Source organism: Lithobates pipiens, unplaced genomic scaffold (assembly GCF_037356315.1).
Source record: "Lithobates pipiens isolate NorthernLeopardFrog02 unplaced genomic scaffold, aLitPip1_a1.2 Scaffold_27, whole genome shotgun sequence".
Classification (NCBI taxonomy): domain Eukaryota; kingdom Metazoa; phylum Chordata; class Amphibia; order Anura; family Ranidae; genus Lithobates; species Lithobates pipiens.
In genome coordinates, this window is record NW_027507788.1 from 168,541,797 (window position 1) to 168,560,734 (window position 18,938).

Genomic DNA, 18,938 nt, shown 5'->3' on the forward strand with positions numbered 1-18,938 from the left:
GGAATGGGATGCGGTGCAAGGCCCTGCTTGACAGCTGACCACTACAGCCCCCGAGTAGTGCCTACCTATCCACCTTGGCTACCGTGAGTGATCCCTGCCCTCTCCTGTTCCCTCTACTATACCCCCCCTCTTTTTTTTCTCTTTTGACCCTATGGATTGCCTCCATTTTTGCTGCTATCACCCCCTGCATGGGAGAACGCTGTGTTGATTGCCCTCTGCGGTGACCGCCGCTGGACTCTCTCTGTGCCCTGAATTCACAGTTTCTGCCTCCCCTCCTTTGTCAGACTCCCGTGCACCCTTCATTGTTTTCTCTGAGATGAACACCGGTGTGATGGCGCAGATTGTGAGGGGGGCCATGTTCTGGGACGTGCCACCCCTGCCCCTGTCTCGCTCCATTTTTTCACTCTCCCCTCTCTCCCTTCCCTCCCTATTTTTACTGATGCACACGGAGGTAACCATGTACTGCTTGAACTCCTTGTCTCCCCTATTGGGCCCATTTTTTCCACATGCCTGGGTTCCCCCCCCCCCCTTTTTTTTTTTCTTTTTCTTTCTCCTGTCAGCCCCACGCGTTATGCTTCTACCTGGTCTCTCAGACGACCTGCTGACTCTTGCTCTGAAACGTACACCCACTGCAACCTGCTGCACTGTCTGCTCTGCAGTCTGTTATAATTGCGCCCATGTTTGTGTTGTTTCCCTGGCCAGCAGTTACTACCGCGGCTGCGGCGAGTGACAGTTTTTTTGTTTTGCCCCGCTGGTCCAGAGTAGGCATTGTTATGACTGTTTTACTGGTTCTATGTGTTTTATATTGTGTTATTTACAGCTGTAACTTTATTGCAAATGTGTTCTTGTATTTGTTGCTGCCAGCCATGGAGGATCCGGAGGTTGCCCAGGCGCCCTGCATGCCCGAACTTTCTGGGCCGGGGGCCTACACTAGTTTAATCTGTGCCGACATGTTCCATGGCTGCGCTTAAATTTGTAACCTGGAATGTCAGGGGCCTTGGCGCTAAACCCAAGAGATTAGCCGTCCTTACTCACCTCAAACGCCTGAAAGTGGACATCTCGATCCTCGTCGAGACTCACCTTACAGGCCAGTCCCAAAGGGCGCTTAGAAAACCTTGGGTCGGCTGGATGTACAGCGCCCCTCACACTTCCCATTCCCGAGGTGTAGCCATTTTAATTGCTAAAACTGTGCAGTTCCAGTTACATGACCTATGCTCAGACCCTCACGGTAGATTCCTATTTTTACATGCCACTGTGAGCGGCCTGACGTTGCTTATTATGGCGTTTTACATACCACCACCTTTCCAGTTTCAGGCCCTGCACGAAGGTCTTAATTTTATGACCAAATTCCCTACAGTCCCGGTAATCTGGATAGGTGATTTCAACATGACCATCAACCCCAGTCTCGACCGACTTGGCGCACCTGACCACACGTCTTCCCCCCCTCATACCACTAGATTCGGCAGATTTGCAGCTGAACTGGCCATGACAGACTCCTGGAGACATAAGCATCCAACAACACAGGCCTTTTCTTGCTTCACCCCCGCCCGCCGAGCTATGTCTCGTATAGACATGGCCCTGCTCTCTCCCTCCCTGCTTCCCGAATTATTGGAGGTCGGCTTTGACGCCAGGGTGCTGTCGGACCACTCTCCATACTGGTTGACGCTGAGACTGCCTGCGACTGTCCCCCCCCGTGTGTGGAGACTGAACCCCTTCTGGCTTACGGTTATCCCAGATCTGGAGGACTTACAGAGGGAACTAGTTTTTTTTCTCCGCTCAAACGCGGGATCTGCGTCCCCTGGGTCAATATGGGAGTCATTTAAGCTTCATGCTAGGCTGCTCCTGATCACCCGTATTAACAGGTACAAGGCTAATTCTAGACAGGCACTGACACAGGCTGAGGAGCGCCTACAATCCCTTGAGCAACTGTTTGTGACGGACCCTTCCCTGGAACATGCCACCCAGCTCCGCCTCCAGTCCCGACTGACTGATCACCTTCATTATGAGAAAGCGAAGCAGGGCCTTTTCTTTAGTAGACAGCGTGTGTTTGAACACGGCGAGCGGGCGGGCAAACTGCTAGCTTATATGGCCCGGCTTGACCATAGCCCTCCGGTGGTGGTTCAGCTCCGTGGCGCCGCCGACGACTTGATCTCTGACCCTGACCTGATTTTACGTGAGTTTAGAATGTTCTACTCCAATCTATATACCTCCACAACCAGACACACACACGCTGACCTCACCCAATTCCTTCACTCCATAGATTTCCCCTCTATCAGCCCAGAGCAGAGAACCCTCCTGGAAGCCCCCATCTCCCCTGACTGTATTGCCGAGGCACTTGCCTCCCTCCCATCCTCCAAGGCGCCTGGCTCGGACGGGCTGCCCCTGGAATTTTATTCTCATTTTCAAGACACGCTAATCCCAGAACTGCACACGTTATACACCCATATGTTCGACACAATGTCCCTTCCCGCCTCCATGGGGGAGGCCCTTGTTGTCCTCATACCCAAGCCCGGTAAGGACCCCTACTACCCAGAGTCGTACCGCCCGATTTCCCTCCTACAGCTGGATGTAAAAATCCTGGCTAAAATTCTGGCCCTGCGACTCAATAAAGTTGTCCTCAGCCTTATACATCCAGATCAAACGGGGTTCATGCCTAATAAAAATACTGCCTTCAATCTCCGCAGACTCTTTATGAATCTGCAGGCCACCCACGATAACATCGGTTCCCGGGTAGTCGTGAGTCTGGATGCCGCGAAGGCGTTTGACTCCGTTGAATGGAGTTACCTATGGGAATGCCTGACTAACTTTGGCTTTGGCCCTAATTTTATTAAGTGGATTCAGCTTTTATATAGCGCTCCCACTGCCCGGATCCAGGTTAATGGCAGGATCTCGGATCCTTTCCCTCTGTCTAGGGGTACTCGCCAGGGTTGCCCGTTGTCCCCTCTCCTGTATGCCCTCGCGGTTGAGCCGCTGGCCATTGCCATTCGTGCTCACCCGCAAATTAAGGGCCTGCGTTCGGGCCTTTTGACAGAAACCCTCAGTTTATACGCTGACGATATGTTATTTTACCTCGAAGACTCGGGTCCCTCTTTGCAAGCAGCCCTGCGATTGATAGAGCAGTTTGGGGAATACTCTGGATTACGTATCAACTGGTCCAAGTCCCAGATCCTCCCTTTAGACTTAGGTGCCCCGTCCGCTGATCAGGCGGCAATGCCCTTGGTCAGGGCAAGTCAGGTGAAATATTTGGGAGTGCAATGTTCACGATTGCTGACTGACTACACCCTTTTAAATGTGGAACCCTTATTCACCCTGCTCAAGCAAAAAACCCAGATTTGGTCCCGTCTCCCCCTTGGGGTGATGGGCCGTGTAAACTTGGTCAAAATGATTCTCCTCCCCAAGCTGCTCTATGTGTTTTGGCATGCTCCCCTGCGCATCCCTCTCAGAACCTTCAAATCCTTGGAGGCCATCTTAAACACGTTTGTTTGGGGTTCGTCTCGACACAAGCTCTCATGGAGTGTTCTGAAATGTCCTACCCACCTGGGCGGCACCGCCCTACCAGACCTGCACTATTATTATCTGGCCGCTCAACTGTCCCATTTCTACTATTTCAATCAGACTGACAAAGATCGCTATGCCTCACTGGTATGCTCCCCACACTACACTCTGGTCGTACACCCGCTCCGTCTCCTTATGCGTGGCTCCGGGGGACCTTCCGTCCCGATGAGAGACATGTTGTCCCACCACTGTTTGATTTGGCAACAGGCCACGTCCATTACTGGGGCCCCTAGGTTTCACTCCCACACCCCCCTTTGGGACAATCCCCTACTTCCCGAACTCTCTACGATCCCCGACCGCTCTGTGTGGCTAGCCGGGGGCGTTATCTTTCTGTCCCAGGTTATTACCAATGGCTCTGTCAGACCCTTCCAGGCCCTCAGAACTGACTTCAACCTCCCTAATAGAATGTTTTTTAGGTATCTTCAACTCCGCCATGCCCTTAGCTCTCAGTTTGGCTCCCATATCCCCAGGCTTGAAACACCTCCGATAGCAACAGCCGTGCTAGGTGATGACCCTAAGAAACTGATTTCTTTTTTTTACACCAACCTGCTCACGCCTGGGGCGACTGCCCGCGCCTACCGACTTAAGGCTAGATGGGAGGCCGACGTGGGGGCTATCGAAGACACGGACTGGGAAACTGCACTTGACACCCCTAAGCTGGTCTCCCCGAAACTTTCTGACAGACTTACACACCTCTACATGCTACATAGGTCATACCTAACCCCTGGGCGGCTGTCCAAGTTCAGACCTGGCTATGATCCAGCATGTCCTAAATGTGGTGATCCTCAGGCCACGTTCTACCATCTCCTTTGGTCCTGTCCTGAGTTGCAGGTTTACTGGAAGCAAATTGTTGACTTCCTTCATGACCAAATGGGCTCCCCTCTGACGCTATGCCCCCGCCAATGTTTGCTGGGGATTCTCCTCGTATCCGAGGAGGCAAGGATCCCGACTGTTTTTCTACAGGAGACCCTATACCTAGCCAGACTGCAGATAGCCCGCACCTGGTTGCGCTCTGCGCCCCCCACCGCCCGACAATGGAAGGCGGCTGTTAATGCCACTCTCCCCTATAAAAAACTGCTGTATATGCATAGAGGCTGCCCGAGCAAGTTTGCTAAGCTGTGGGATAAATGGATGGGGGATTCAGATACATGTACCGACTAGTGTAGTCTGTGGTCTGTACGCCTCTTTACACCTATCCGGGTTCGGCCCGGCGAGTCCGGCTGTCACCGTGGTTGTAGTTGGGCTCCCCGCCCCCATAATAATGATTTTCTGCTCCTCTCTGCAAATTACTTTGAGTAGAATGTATTATGGCTCGGCATATGATTCCCAACCTCTGAGCTCCTCTTTTCCCCCCATATCTGAACACACTATATTGCCCCTTGTTTTTTTTTTATGTAACGTGCAATCTGTAAACAAAGAACCCCCCCCCCCCTTGTGTTTTTCAGCCTGTGGTATTGTTAGCAGCTGTTTTATATCCGTATATTTGGTGCATGTTGCACCCCATATGTGTTACTGTTATCCTATGTATTTTGTATGCTCAATAAACGTTCTTTTTTTTCAAAAAAAAGGGGGCTTCCAGGTTCCTATAAGCCCCCACCCACAGACCCCGACAACCACTTGCCAGGGTTGTCGGGAAGAGGCTCTTGTCCCCATAAACCCCAAAGCACCCTCCCCATGTTGAGGGCAAGCGACCTGGAATGGTTCAGGAGGGGGGCCGCTGGCTTGTCCCCCCTTTCCTGGCCTGCAAGGCTGCTTGCTCAGATAAGGGTCTGGTATGGATTGTGGGGGGGCCCTTTGCCAATTTTTTTTTACATTTTGGCATGAAGTTCCCCTTAAAATCTATGCCAGACCAAAAGGGCCTGGTATGGATTTTGGGGGGCCCACACTGTTTTTTGGGGGTTTTTTTGGCATGGAGTTCTCCTTAAAATCTATACCAGATCCAAAGGGCCTGGTATGGACATTGGGGGAGACCCCATGCCATTTTTCTTAATTCTGTCATAGGGTTCCCCTTAACCACTTCAATACACAGTATTATATACTCACCATATACCCTGCACTGTATTATATATACTACACTGACTGCACTAAATGCTCTGCAATGTATTTGTCAGGTCACATGAGTCCAGGTGACAGATGTACCCCATTGGGGTCTGGAGTGTCCCGCAAGGTAGTGGACCCTACAGCTGACTGCTGCAGATGGAGCGCTATGTGATACAGGAGAGCAGGTACTCTGTAGTACCAACACGGATGACACTGGCAGCTAGAGCATGAGATTTCCCAGGGCATGGAACCTAAGAGCCAGCAGTTGTTCACCAGAGGCCCCTATTGGTGGGGTGGATTTAGCTAAACTGATGGCACTATATACTCTCCACTGTATTATATATACTACACTGACTACACTATATACTCTGAACTGTATTATATATACTATACGGACTGCACTATATACTCTGAATTGTATTATGTATACTATACGGACTGCACTATATACTCTGAATTGTATTATGTATACTATACGGACTGCACTATATATGCTGAACTGTATTATATATAATATTCGGACTGCACAATACACTCTGAATTATATTATATATGCTATACAGACTGCAATATATACTCTGAACTGTATTATACAGTATCTCACAAAAGTAAGTACACTCCTCACAATTTTGTAATCATTTAATTCTATATTTTCATGTGACAACACTGAAGAAATTACACTTTGCTACAATGTAAAGTAGTAAGTGTACAACTTGTATAACAGTGTAAATTTGCTGTCCCCTCAAAATAACTCAACACACAGCCATTAATGTCTAAACCGCTGGCAACAAAAGTGAGTACACCCCTAAGTGAAAATGTCCAAATTGGGCCCAATTAGCCATTTTCCCTCCCAAGTGTCATGTGATTTGTTAGTGTTACAAGGTCTCAGTTGTAAATGGGGAGCAGGTGTGTTAAATTTGATGTTATCGCTCTCACTCTCTCATACTGGTCACTGGAAGTTCAACATGGCACCTAATGGCAAAGAACTCTCTGAGGATCAGGAAAAAAAAAAGAATTGTTGCTCTACAAAAAGATGGCCTAGGCTATAAGAAGATTGCCAAGACCCTGAAACTGAGCTGCCGCCCGGTGGCCAAGACCATACAGCGGTTTAACAGGACAGGTTCCACTCAGGACAGACCTCATCATGGTCGACCAAAGAAGTTGAGTGCTCATGCTCAGCTTTATATCCAGAGGTTGTCTTTGGGAAATAGATGTATGAGTGCTGCCAGCATTGCTGCAGAGGTTGAAGGGGTGGGGGGTCAGCCTGTCAGTGCTTAGACCATACACTGCACGCTGCATCAAATTGGTCTGCATGGCTGTGGTCCCAGAAGGAAGCCTCTTCTAAAGATGATGCATGATAAAGCCCACAAACAGTTTGCTCAAGACAAGCAGACTAAGGACATGGATTACTGGAACCATGTCCCGTGATCTGATGAGACCAAGACATAAAACTGACTCTCACAGTGACACTGACAGCAATGTGCAGCAGCACAGATGATGATGACACCTCACCAACATGTCCCCTCCTGAGTCACAGTGACAGTCTCTCTCCAAGCCAAGTACTCCCTCCAGTCCACTCCAGTCTAAACAGCACTGACGGTCCCGATCCCAGCCTGTCTTGCTCCCATATCGCAGATCTGCACACAAGACTCTGGCCGCTCTGCTTGGCTCCATTGCACCATGACATCACACAACATGCTCAAGCACTGCCTCCGCCAGAGCCGCTTGACCACGCTGTTGCAGGCACTCGGATGGTCTCAGCCGGCTCCGGACTAAGCCATAAGTGTCACAGCCATATTTTTTACTGGCAACCTTTAACATTTAAACTTTCCAAGCAAAACCATTAGACTTCTCATGAACAGGAACAGCCATAGATGGATCGAAATTCAGCCAGTCCCTGCTGAACGAGCTGAATTTGATCCATCTATGGCCAGCTTTACACTCTATACAGAGAAAACTACAACCCCAACACGACCGACCAGTGGACATGATCATAATAGAATTCTATTACACTATATACTACACTCCATCATGATGGACCATAGGACACGATCATAAAACAATTAAGTTACTCTCTATACATAGAACACTGCACCCCAACATGACCGACCATTGCCAATGATCTTATTAAAACTCTATTATATTCTATATATATAGAACGCTACAACCCCAACACAACCAACCACCGGGCATGATTGTAATACGATTCTATTACACACTATGCATAGAACATTACACCCCAACATGACCAACCACTGGACATAATCATTACACAATTCTTTTACATTCCGCACATAGAACACTACACCCCCAATATGACTGACCACCGGAGACACTCATAATACAATTCTATTGCTCTAAAATAGTATCTACATTTTATTGCTTGAAAAATACGCATTTTCTCACAATTATTTGACGTTTATTTCTGAGAAAATAGTTATGACGCACGTAATGATAATACTTACTGCCAAATAAATTATAAAAACAGTTTTGAAAAGAACCTGAGATCTGTAAAGTCGAGCTATATTTCTCAAGGGATTTTGTTAAGAGTCAGACTGAGAGAGGTATGTATAAACTGCTTTAGGATCCACAATTCAGGACAGATAATGCCATCACATGTACTAAAATGTAAGTATTACATATACTCTACTGAGATTTATATCCCAGTGAAATGCAGTAACGTGTATATATCACTTTTGGAATTCTGGGAGAGACATATATAGGTATATTGGAGAAAGCAGTGCAGGTGTATCTGAGGGATTACTGGACAGAAGCAGTACTTACAACATATCATCAATCTCCAGGCAGATACATATAAATGACACACATTAAAGCAGCTTGTTTTTTTTTAATGCTTCTTCAAATTTATTTTTTAAATGTAGGCACTGTAAGTGACCTAGCTTCAGCCTTGTGCAGTTCCTGTACAACAGAACTCAGACTGGGACAGACAAAAGCAGCACAAGGCGTCAATCACTTGTGCTGCAGTGGACTAATCATGCTGATAGAATAGACCAGATTGGCCAAGAGATAAGCTTATTAGTCAACAGTAATGAAGTGGGTGGGGTACAAGAACTAAGGCTGACCATACACAATGTGAATTTCTTTCCCATAACTACGGTTTGCAGGAAAGAAATTTGCACAATACCTGCATTAACATAGATAGTGCTGACAGGGGAATCAGCAATTGTCTTCTACCGGCAGGGGCAGCGGAGGAAGCCATCACCCACTGACAGTGGTTATCGTTAGCGGCTATAGCAGCTGCTAGCGATAATGCCGCAGGCTGGCTGTACCCAAGTTGATCGATTGATCAACTTGGTACATTCAGCCTGCCCATTAACAGTTCAAATCATGGCCAGTTCAACAGGAACCAGCGAGATTCGAACCATGTATGGCCAACCTAAAGCCGCGTACACACGATCAAACAATCCGGTGGAAATGTCTGTGTGTGGGCTCTGGTGGACTTTTTTTACCCAAAAGTCCGGCGGACTAAGAAAGTAGTTTTACCATACTTTTACATTTTTTTCACAGGTGAATGGGTAGGGGTACATTGTACCCCATACTCATTCACATAGGGTGGGGGGCCGGTATCCAGGGGCCCCCTTATTAAAGGGGGCTCACGGATTCCAATAAGCCCCCCGCCCACAGACCCCACAACCAACTGCCAGGGCTGTCGGGAAGAGGCCCTTGTCCTCATCAACGTGGGAGCAAGGTGCTTTGGGGTGGGGGGGGCGCGCAGACCCCCCCCTTCCCCAAAGCACCCCCCATGTTGAGGGCACACGGCCTGGTATGGTTCAGGAGGGGGGGTGCTTGCTCGTCCCCACCCCCTTTCCTGGCCGGCCGGGTAGCGTGCTCGGATAAGGGTTTGATATTGACCTGGGGGGACCCTCACACCGTTTTTTCGGCGTAGGGATTCCCCTTTAAGTCCATACCAGGTGACTACATGGAGTCGTGCTGAAAATGAACGGACTTTCCTCCGTGTGTGTGGGCGAGTCCGTTCATTTCAAAAGTACGCCGGATAGTCCGGCGGCACGGCGGATAGTCCGGCGGACCTAGTCCGTCGCAAAAGTACCATGTGTGAGCAGGTAGCTCGTTCGGAAAGTCCGGCGGACAGTCCGGCGGTTTGTCCGCCAGACTAAGTCCACCGGATAGTCTGATACGTGTGTACGCGGCATTAGTGTTACTGAACTGCAACAGAGAACAATCAAGTATCCTGCCTAGCCAGATGGAGCTGTGCTGTGTGGCAGAGATGTGTGATGCCGCGTACACATGGCCGGACTTTCCGGCAGAAAAGGTCAGTTGGAATAATTTCATTGGATATTCCAATCGTGTGTGGGCTTCATCTGTCTTTTTTTCAAAAATTCAGATGGACCTAGAAATAGAACATGTTTTAAATCTTTCCTTAATGCTCGGGACTGGATGAATAGAAATACATATCCTTTAGCAGGTGGACCAGCTTTTATGTATTTCACCTTCCGATTTAAATGATTTGCTCAATAAGAAAATATAATTATACATTTAAAAAGAACTAAAAAAAGAACTAGTCACTAGAGTGCTTAGAGATACATGCAATCATCCCGTCATTAAGTGTCCAGCAGAATCCTATCCTGTAATACCAAATTCCAATAAATTATCACTTGCAGCATCTACAACATTTTTTTTACAAAAGTCAGGGAGTCATACTGCTAATAGGGATGGGCGAACAGGCCGAACGTTGGTTGATCAGATGTTCAGGCGAACACCGAACAATATGCAGTGTTCAGGGCAAATTTGAAAGCCACCGAAACACCATTAAAGTCTATGAGACACTAACATGAAAAATCTAAAGTACTCGTTTTAAAGGCTTATATGCAAGTTATTGTCATAAAAAGTGTTTGGGGACTTGGGTCCTGCCCCAGGGGACATGTATTTATGTTCATTTTTTTAAATGGCTGTTTTTTCTGGAGCAGTGATTTTTTTTTAATGCTTAAAGTGAAACAATAAAAATGAAATATTCCTTTAAATATCATGCCTGTGGGATGCCTATAGTATGGAAACAGTGAATTACTGCTCTATACGAAAATTTAAATGCCTAAAATAATAAAAAACAGCCGCTAAAAAGTGAGATACACACAAAAATTAGACAAACAAAAGTGTAGCCGCGCTAAATAGAGGAGAAAATTAATCCCCCAATTATTAATAAACTAAACCAAATTATAATAACTCAGAAGGTTATATATAACTAATAATTACATCAATAAATCAATCCATAAGTGAATAAATATTTAAATTCATCAAAAAATGTATTGTAAAAAAATCAAAAAGGGGGAGAGTCTAAATTAGAATCACCCTCCTAAATATCCTATCCTGAAAAAAGTGTCCTAAAAAAGAATAAAATAACGTTCCGTGATAAATCCACCACCATATCCAGGATGTGACACCAGATAAAATGCACGCTTATCAACTAGCAAGCTATATGAGCTTGTAACTTGCAACCTGGTCTGGCCCTCTTTCTAGAGGGGAACCAAATTTCTCCAATCCCAGATTTGTATCCTAGATGGGCAATAATCTCCGGAGGACCCACCAGATGAAACTGACAACTCAGACCAGGAGGCTCCAAAGGACATTGATACAAACCCAAAAAGAACAAGGGGACTCACCATAGTGTAATACCATCTAGACCAGTGTTTCTCAACTCCAGTCCACAAGGCACCCCAACAGGCCATGTTTTCGGGATTTCCCTCAGATGAAATGGCTGTGGTAATTACTAAGGCAGTGAAACGGGTCAAATCACCTGTGCAAAATATTGGAAAGCCTGACAACACGACCTGTTGGGGCGCCTTGAGGACTGGAGTTGAGAAATACTGGTCTAGACCATGTTTATTAAAGTAAAAACATATAGATGAATTACAAATATAGGAAGACTAACAGCAAATAGCCGGCCAGCTGTACATGGATGCCCATCCACTAAGACTTGGTATACGGTGACGTCAGCACGTCAACTCTTCCCGACGCACGTTTCATCAACACAATGACATTGAGACAGCCTGGGACAAGTCCTTTATTAAAAGATGAAAAAAATTTAAGTGTCCAGCGATATTCATTCATCTTCTATCATGGCGCCGATGAGCCAAAAAAGAAAAAAAAAAACGCTATCAGCTATATAACAATCACCATCACCAATGGGAAGCGTCACTCAGCAGGAGCCTCCAATGGAGGCAGAGGTGTTGCATTTTTTTTCTTTTTTCGGCACATCAGATAGTGGATGAATGGACACCGCTGGACATTTTTATTTTTTTATCTTTCAATAAAGGACTTGTCCCAAGCTGTCTCTTGTCTTTTTTACCATTTTTGACACTTTTTTTGTGAAATGGTAGGAGTACAATGTACCCCATTACCAATTCACATGGGGGGGCTGGGATCTGGGAGTCCCCTTGTTAAAGGGGGCTTCCAGATTCTGATAAGCCCCCACCCACATACCCCCACAACCACCGGGCAAGGGTTGTGGGGATGAGACCCTTGTCCCCATCAACATGGGGACAAGGTGCTTCGGGGTCTGACCCCAAAGCACCCTCCCCATGTTGAGGGCATGTGGTCTGGTACAGTTCAGGAGGGGGGGCGCTCTCTTGTTCCCTCTCTTTTTCCTAAGGCCTGCCAGGTTGTGTGCTCGGATAAGGGTCTGGTTGGTCTGATATGGATTTTGGGGGGACACCTACATCATTTTTTTTAATTTGCCGCAGGTTTCCCCTTAATTTCCATACCAGACCTGAAGAGCCTAGTATGGATTTTGGGGGGACCCCCATGCAATTTTTTTTCTAATTTTTGGTTCAGGGTTCCACTTAATATTCATACCAGACCCAAAGGGCCTGTTAATGGACTGGGGGGGGGGACCCCATGCCATTTTTCTAAATGAGTTTTATCTATATTGCCGAGACCCGACAATTCATTACAGCCTCGATTCGTTTTAAATGACAATTTTTCCTTCAGAAATTTCATTTTACTGCGGTACTGTTCTAAACAAAGGAAAAATGTGTCACTTTACAGGCATACCATAGACACACCCCAGGCATGATATTTAAAAGAATGTTTCATTTTTATTGTTTCACTTTAAAAAAAAAAAAATCACTGCTCCCAAAAAAACAGATGTTTTTAAAACTTTTTTTTGCATTGATACATGTCACCTGGGGCAGGACCTGGGTCCCCGAATACTTTTTATGACAATAACTTGCATATAAGCCTTTAAAATTAGCACTTTTGATTTTTCATGTTCTTGTCCTATAGACTTTAATGGTGTTAATGTGTTCTTCCGATTTTTTTTGCCTGTTTGGATGTTTTCAAGGAAGACATTCTAGCAATCTGGCTGACAGTATAAGATCTGTGCGCAGAGTTCCCATTAAAAGGGACATCTGCTGATTATAGGCATTAAGACAGCATTGTTTGTAAAAAAAAAAGTTTAATTAATTGCTACATCCTGCCCTGTAACACCGTGATCTTGCTTCACATGCAACAGGTTTCTGCTACAGAAAATCTGTGCTAAGGGAAATATGGATTTCATTAAAAAGCCAGTTGCCTGGCTGTCTCTCACTTCAGTTCTTTAACCACTTGGGATCCGCGCTATTGCAAAATGACGGCAACAGCGCGGACCCACATTTCCGGGACTACGTCTATTGACGTGGTCCCGGTTACGAGCGGCCTGCGCGCCCCCTGAGGGGCGCGCGCTCTGTGATCGGCGAGTCCGTGAGACTCGCCTGATCACCGATCCGTGTAAGGGGTCGATCCCGACCCCTTATCACGTGATCAGCTGTCAGCCAATGACAGCTGATCATGTGATAAAACGGAGCCGGTAATCGGCTAGTATTCCTCCTCGCGCTGACAGCGCGAGGAGAAAAAAAAAAAGCCGATCGCCGGCGGCCGTGTTCGGGACATCAGTCCCGATCACGGCCAGCAATTCAAACGGACACCTGCCCCCTGCCAGTGCCCACCTGCCACCCGCAGTGCCATCCTGAAATAAAGTAAGTGCCCCCCTGTCAGTGCCACCCAGCAGTGCCCATAGTGCCCACAGTGCCACCCAGCAGTGCCCACAGTGCCACCCAGCAGTGCCCACAGTGCCACCCACAGTGCCACCCAGCAGTACCACCCACAGTGCCACCCAAAATCTGCCTCAAAGGTGCTGCACCCCAGTGCCGCCCATCAGTGCCCAGCAGTGCCGCCCATCAGTGCCCAGCAGTGCCGCCCATCAGTGCCCAGCAGTGCCACCTATCAGTGCCACCTATCAGTGCCCATCAGTCCCATCTATCTGTGGTACCTATCAGTGCCCATCCGTGCCACCCATCCGTGCCACTTATCCGTGCCACCCATCCGTGCCATCTTATCTGTGCCCATCTTTGCCCATCAGTGCCGCCTTATCTGTGCCCATCGGTGCCGCCTTATCTGTGCCTATTAGTGCCGCCTTAACTATGCCTATCAGTGCCCACCAGTGCAGCCTATCAGTGCCCACCAATGCAGCCCATCAGTGCCCACCAATGCAGCCCATCAGTGCCCACCAATGCAGCCTATCAGTGCCGCCTAATCAGCGCACTTCAATGAAGGAGAAAAATGACCCGTTTGCAAAATTTTATAACAAACTATTAAAACATGATTTTTTTTTTTTTTTTTTGCATCTTTTTTTGTTTGTTTAGCAAAAAATAAAACTCCGAGCTGTAACTAAATACCACCAAAAGAAAGCTCTATTTGTGGGAAAAAAATGATAAAAATTTCATTTGGGTACAGTGTTGTATGACCGCGCAATTGTCACTCAAAGTGCATCAGCGCTGAAAGCTGAAAATTGGTCTGGGACTGAGGGGGGTTTAAGTGCCCAGTAAGCAAGTGGTTAACATGCTCACCTAGAACAAGCAGGCAGCAAGCAATGTATGTGTAAAATCAGATTCTGATTTGCATACCTGTTTCAGACATATAACTCAGAAAGTACTAAAGCCACTGGAACAGCTTTATAGTCAGGAAACTAGCAGTTTCAGAGTAAGATGCAGCCCCTTTGGCAGCCTATAACTTATAGCTGTGGCCAAAAAATTTGAGAATAACACAAATAATTATTTTCACAAAGTCTGCTTCTTCAGTATTTTTAGTTCTTTTGTCAGATGCTACTATAATATACTGAAGTATAATTATAAGCATTTCATAAGTGTCAAAGGCTTTTATTGACAATTACATTAAAGTAGATGTAAACCCTCACATGTACCCAGTGAACATCCTCAGATGATACACAGGGATGAAAAAAATCTCCCTACATAAGTTTTGCATGCATATCTGCTGTCTTCAGCTTTATATATTCTTTAGAAAGTTCAGACCATGTTAGGAGATTTTCTCTTCCTGTTCAGCACTGCAGAGAAGCCTGGGCATACAGCCAAGACAGCTGATTGGAGAAAAGGGCACACACCCCCTCTACTCATAGGTAGAGATGTTCAGAACTGTTCATAGTTCTGCTCTCTGCTACTCTATAGCATCCTCCCCAACACAAAACTCAGGCTGCTTTTATTTCAGTTGACAGAGAACTTGTCAGAAGTTATCAGTCTGATAACAGAAGAACAGAGCAGGAGAAAGCCACAGGACCTAGGGCTTTGAAGAGAGACAAGAAAACACTGCAGATATATGTGCCTGGCTCAAAATTTAATGAATTGGGTTTACAGCCATGTTAAGTTTATACAGAGTCAATATTTGCAGTATTGGCCCTTCGTTTTCAAGACCTCTGCAATTCTCCCTGGCATGCTGTCAATGAACTTCTGGGCCACATCCTGACTGATGGCAGCCCATTCTTGCATAATCAATGCTTGGAATTTGTCAAAATTGGTGGAGGTTTTTTGGATTGAGAACTGACTACAAGTTCTCAATTGAATCTCAATGGGAATAAGGTCTGGGGAGTTTCCTGGCCATGGAGCCCGAATGTTGATATTTTGTTTCCCAAACAACTTAGTTATCACTTTTGCCTTATGGCAAGGAGCTCTATCATGCTGGAAAAGGCATTGTTGATCACCAAACTGTTTTTGAATGATTGGGAGAAATTGCTCTCAGAGGATGTTTTTGTATCTTTCTTTATTCATGGCAAAATGAATTTTTTTTTCTTCGGCAAAATTGTGAGTAAGCCCACTCCCTTGGATGAGAAGCAATACCACACATGAATGGTCTCAGGATGCTTTACTGTTGACATGTCACCTTTTCTTCTCTGGACAAGGTTTTTTCTGGATGCCCCAAACAATCGGAAAGGGGATTGATCAGAGAAAATGACTTTACCCTAGTCTTTAGCAGTCCACTCCCTGCACCTTTTGCAGATTATCAGTCTGTCCCTCATGTTTTTCCTGGAGAGAAGTGGCTTCTTGGCTGCCCTTGTTGACACCATGCCATCCTCCAGAAGTCTTCACACTGTGCGTACCGATGTATTCACACCAGCCTACTGCCATTCCTGAGCCATTTCTGCACTGGTGGTGCCCCGATTCCACAGCTGAATCAACTCTAGGAGACGGTCCTGGCACTTGCTAGACTTTCTTGGGTGCACTGAAGCCTTCTTCACAAATGCAGTGTAAATGTTTTTTTTTTAAGGGATTAAGTTCACTTTCATGGCAAAGAGGGACTTTTCAATTAATTGCAATGAATTTGACCACTCTTCATAACATTCTGGAGTATATGCAAATGTTCATCATTAAAACTGAGGCAGCAGACTTTGTGAAAATGAATATTTGTGTCATTCTCAAAACTGACAAAGGTAATTTCCTACTACAGAGAGGAAAAAAAAGTAATTAATGTTAAAGGGGTTGTAAAGGTACATTTTTTTTTCACCTTAATGCATTATATGCCACATGGTTCCTCTATGGCAGTGGTCTCCAACCTGTGGCCCAGGGGCCAGATGCTGTCCTTTGCTTGCCTTTATCTGGCCCTTGGGGTGCTATTCCTCCCACTGATACAGGGCATCATTCCTCTAAGTGATATCAACAACAGGGCATAATTCCTGCCACTTGCACCAAGGATGAGGCATTGCGGCTTCACCGCTACCAACAATGGGGCACTATTGCTTCACCTAATACCAACAATGAGACACTACTTCCTCCACTGATAGCAACAATGGGGCACAATTCCTTCCACTGATACCAGTGATGGAGTACTGTTTACTCCCATTGACGCCAGGGCGTTTTCTACTTAAGCTGGCCACAGTATACCCCTCCCCAAAGTCTAAAACACAGTAAACTGGCCTTTTGTTTCGAAAGTTTGGGAACCCCTGCTCTATGGTTTCCTGAGTCACTGGGGTAGCGATCCGGTTGAATGCTGACAGCCCATGTAATGTGTGAGGCCATCTAGGGCCAGGCACAGTGGCATCACTAGGGTTAATGTCACCAGTGTTAATTTCGTCAATCAAGCTGTTTTCGTCAAAGATTTTGTCAGTGGCAGTTCTACAGTAACAAAAACTAAATGAAAAGTACAGTACATTTTCATCCACTGAAGAAAACTATGACCAAAATCCGATCTGTTTTCATTAACGAACGAAAACGAGACAAAAATGGCAAGGAGGGAACTTTACCCTTGTGAACTAACTTCTGTTTTTTATGGAGCTCCGCCTACTTCTGCAATCTGCTCCCAGCAAGCACCGTGCCACTGTGACGAGAGTGCCAGTGCCAGAGAGTGTGAGAGCAGCGCTGTGTGGCTGTGCATTACAGGCCTCCCAACTCCAAGTCCAGAGACTCCCGACTCCTCCTGACGCTGCACCAGGCGCCCAGAGCAGACTGTGTGAGTGTATAGTGTACACTGTATGATTGACTCATAGTCATTGACTGTACAGTAATTGTGGTACATTACAGCAGGCCTGAGGCCTCCTGTCAGACCACTGTCTGTCCAAAGCACACTGTGCAACAGTGCAAATGTGCATTACAGGCCTCCTCTGAGCACTGGCAGTGGCATCCAGGGCACTGTCGATTACAGGCCATCCCTCAGACCACCATCCAGTACTGTACAGCATTTATTCATCCAGAGAGCACTGTGCATACAGGCTTCTGTGTTGCTATGGCTATTAATCACTTTAGCAATAATATAGAGTTAGATTTTTAAGAGCATATGTTTGCAGAGGCTCTTCACCTCCATTGATATGTAAATAAACCAGTTGGATTGGTTTTGGAGCTGATACAGGAAGTTGGTGGGGGGGGGGGGGAGGGGCTTGGGATATTTTGAAAGAAACATGTGTTCGGACAACAGATGTGTTTGGAAGGACAATGAGGAAAGACATGGTTACTAGAAGCTAGAGAGTTTTGGAGAACTTTTGAGTTGGACTGAGCAAGGAACCATGAAGTACATTACATCTTAAACCCTAAGTTGAGTAACTGTTTAGTTTACTTAATGAGTACATATTGTACATGCTTATATTTGTAGGCATTTTTTTGTAAGCTATGAGTTGTGTTGTATTGTGCATCCTACAGTTGTATGTGCAGTTTTTCCTGTTTAGTAAAGCATTGAAACACTACAGAAGTCTCAGCTTCATTGGTTTTATCGCAAGACCTTTAAGAGATAGACACAAAGTAAAACATCTTCCTGCTGACCGTCTGTCCAAGTCCAAAGTATACCGGAAATGTCGGCTTCTGTGGCCGTCAGTGGTAGAAAGAGAAGAGAAGATCTATGGATGTATTTTACATTTGATGTTAAGGACAACAAGACCTGCAAACCATGTGGAGCAACCCTCGCTGGTAAAAATACAACAAACTTGAGGCGCCATTTGCGGACAACTCATCCTGAAATTCATACAAAGGTAAGCACAGCAGCAATTAACTCCACTTTTGTTGACAACAGTCAAATGTACGTTGCAGGGATTTTTTTTAAATTAACTTTCATGCAGTCATATTTCATACCTTTTGTTATTCTGAAGTAATAGCTGTTGTGCACCTTAGTCACTGAATTTTAATGGGAGCAAGTGATTTGATTTCATAATATCTATCATCTGCTGCTTTCCCCAAACTGAAGTATCTCAGCAAAGGATGTGGTCAGTGGTGACTGGGAGGGGCTGGGGCACTGTCAATTTTGACACGACAGCACAGGCACCTAAAGGCCTAAGGCCGGTGTTCTGTCAAAAAGTGTCCGGCCATCGAATAATGTCCACCCCATACTGCGCAGACGCATCGCTTGTGCAGTACGGAGGAGAAGGCGACTCCAAAAGTCTCTGTCCACTTGGATGGTGAGGCTTGAACCTAGACTCACTGCACAGGCGCCATTTATCTTTGGAGATGTGCGGCTTCTCCTTGTCCTCCGTACTGCGCAAACGCGCAGTACAGAGCGGACACTACTTGGTACATCACCGGCCCTGGGAAGGGCTATACATGCAGTGTATTATAGAGAGACAA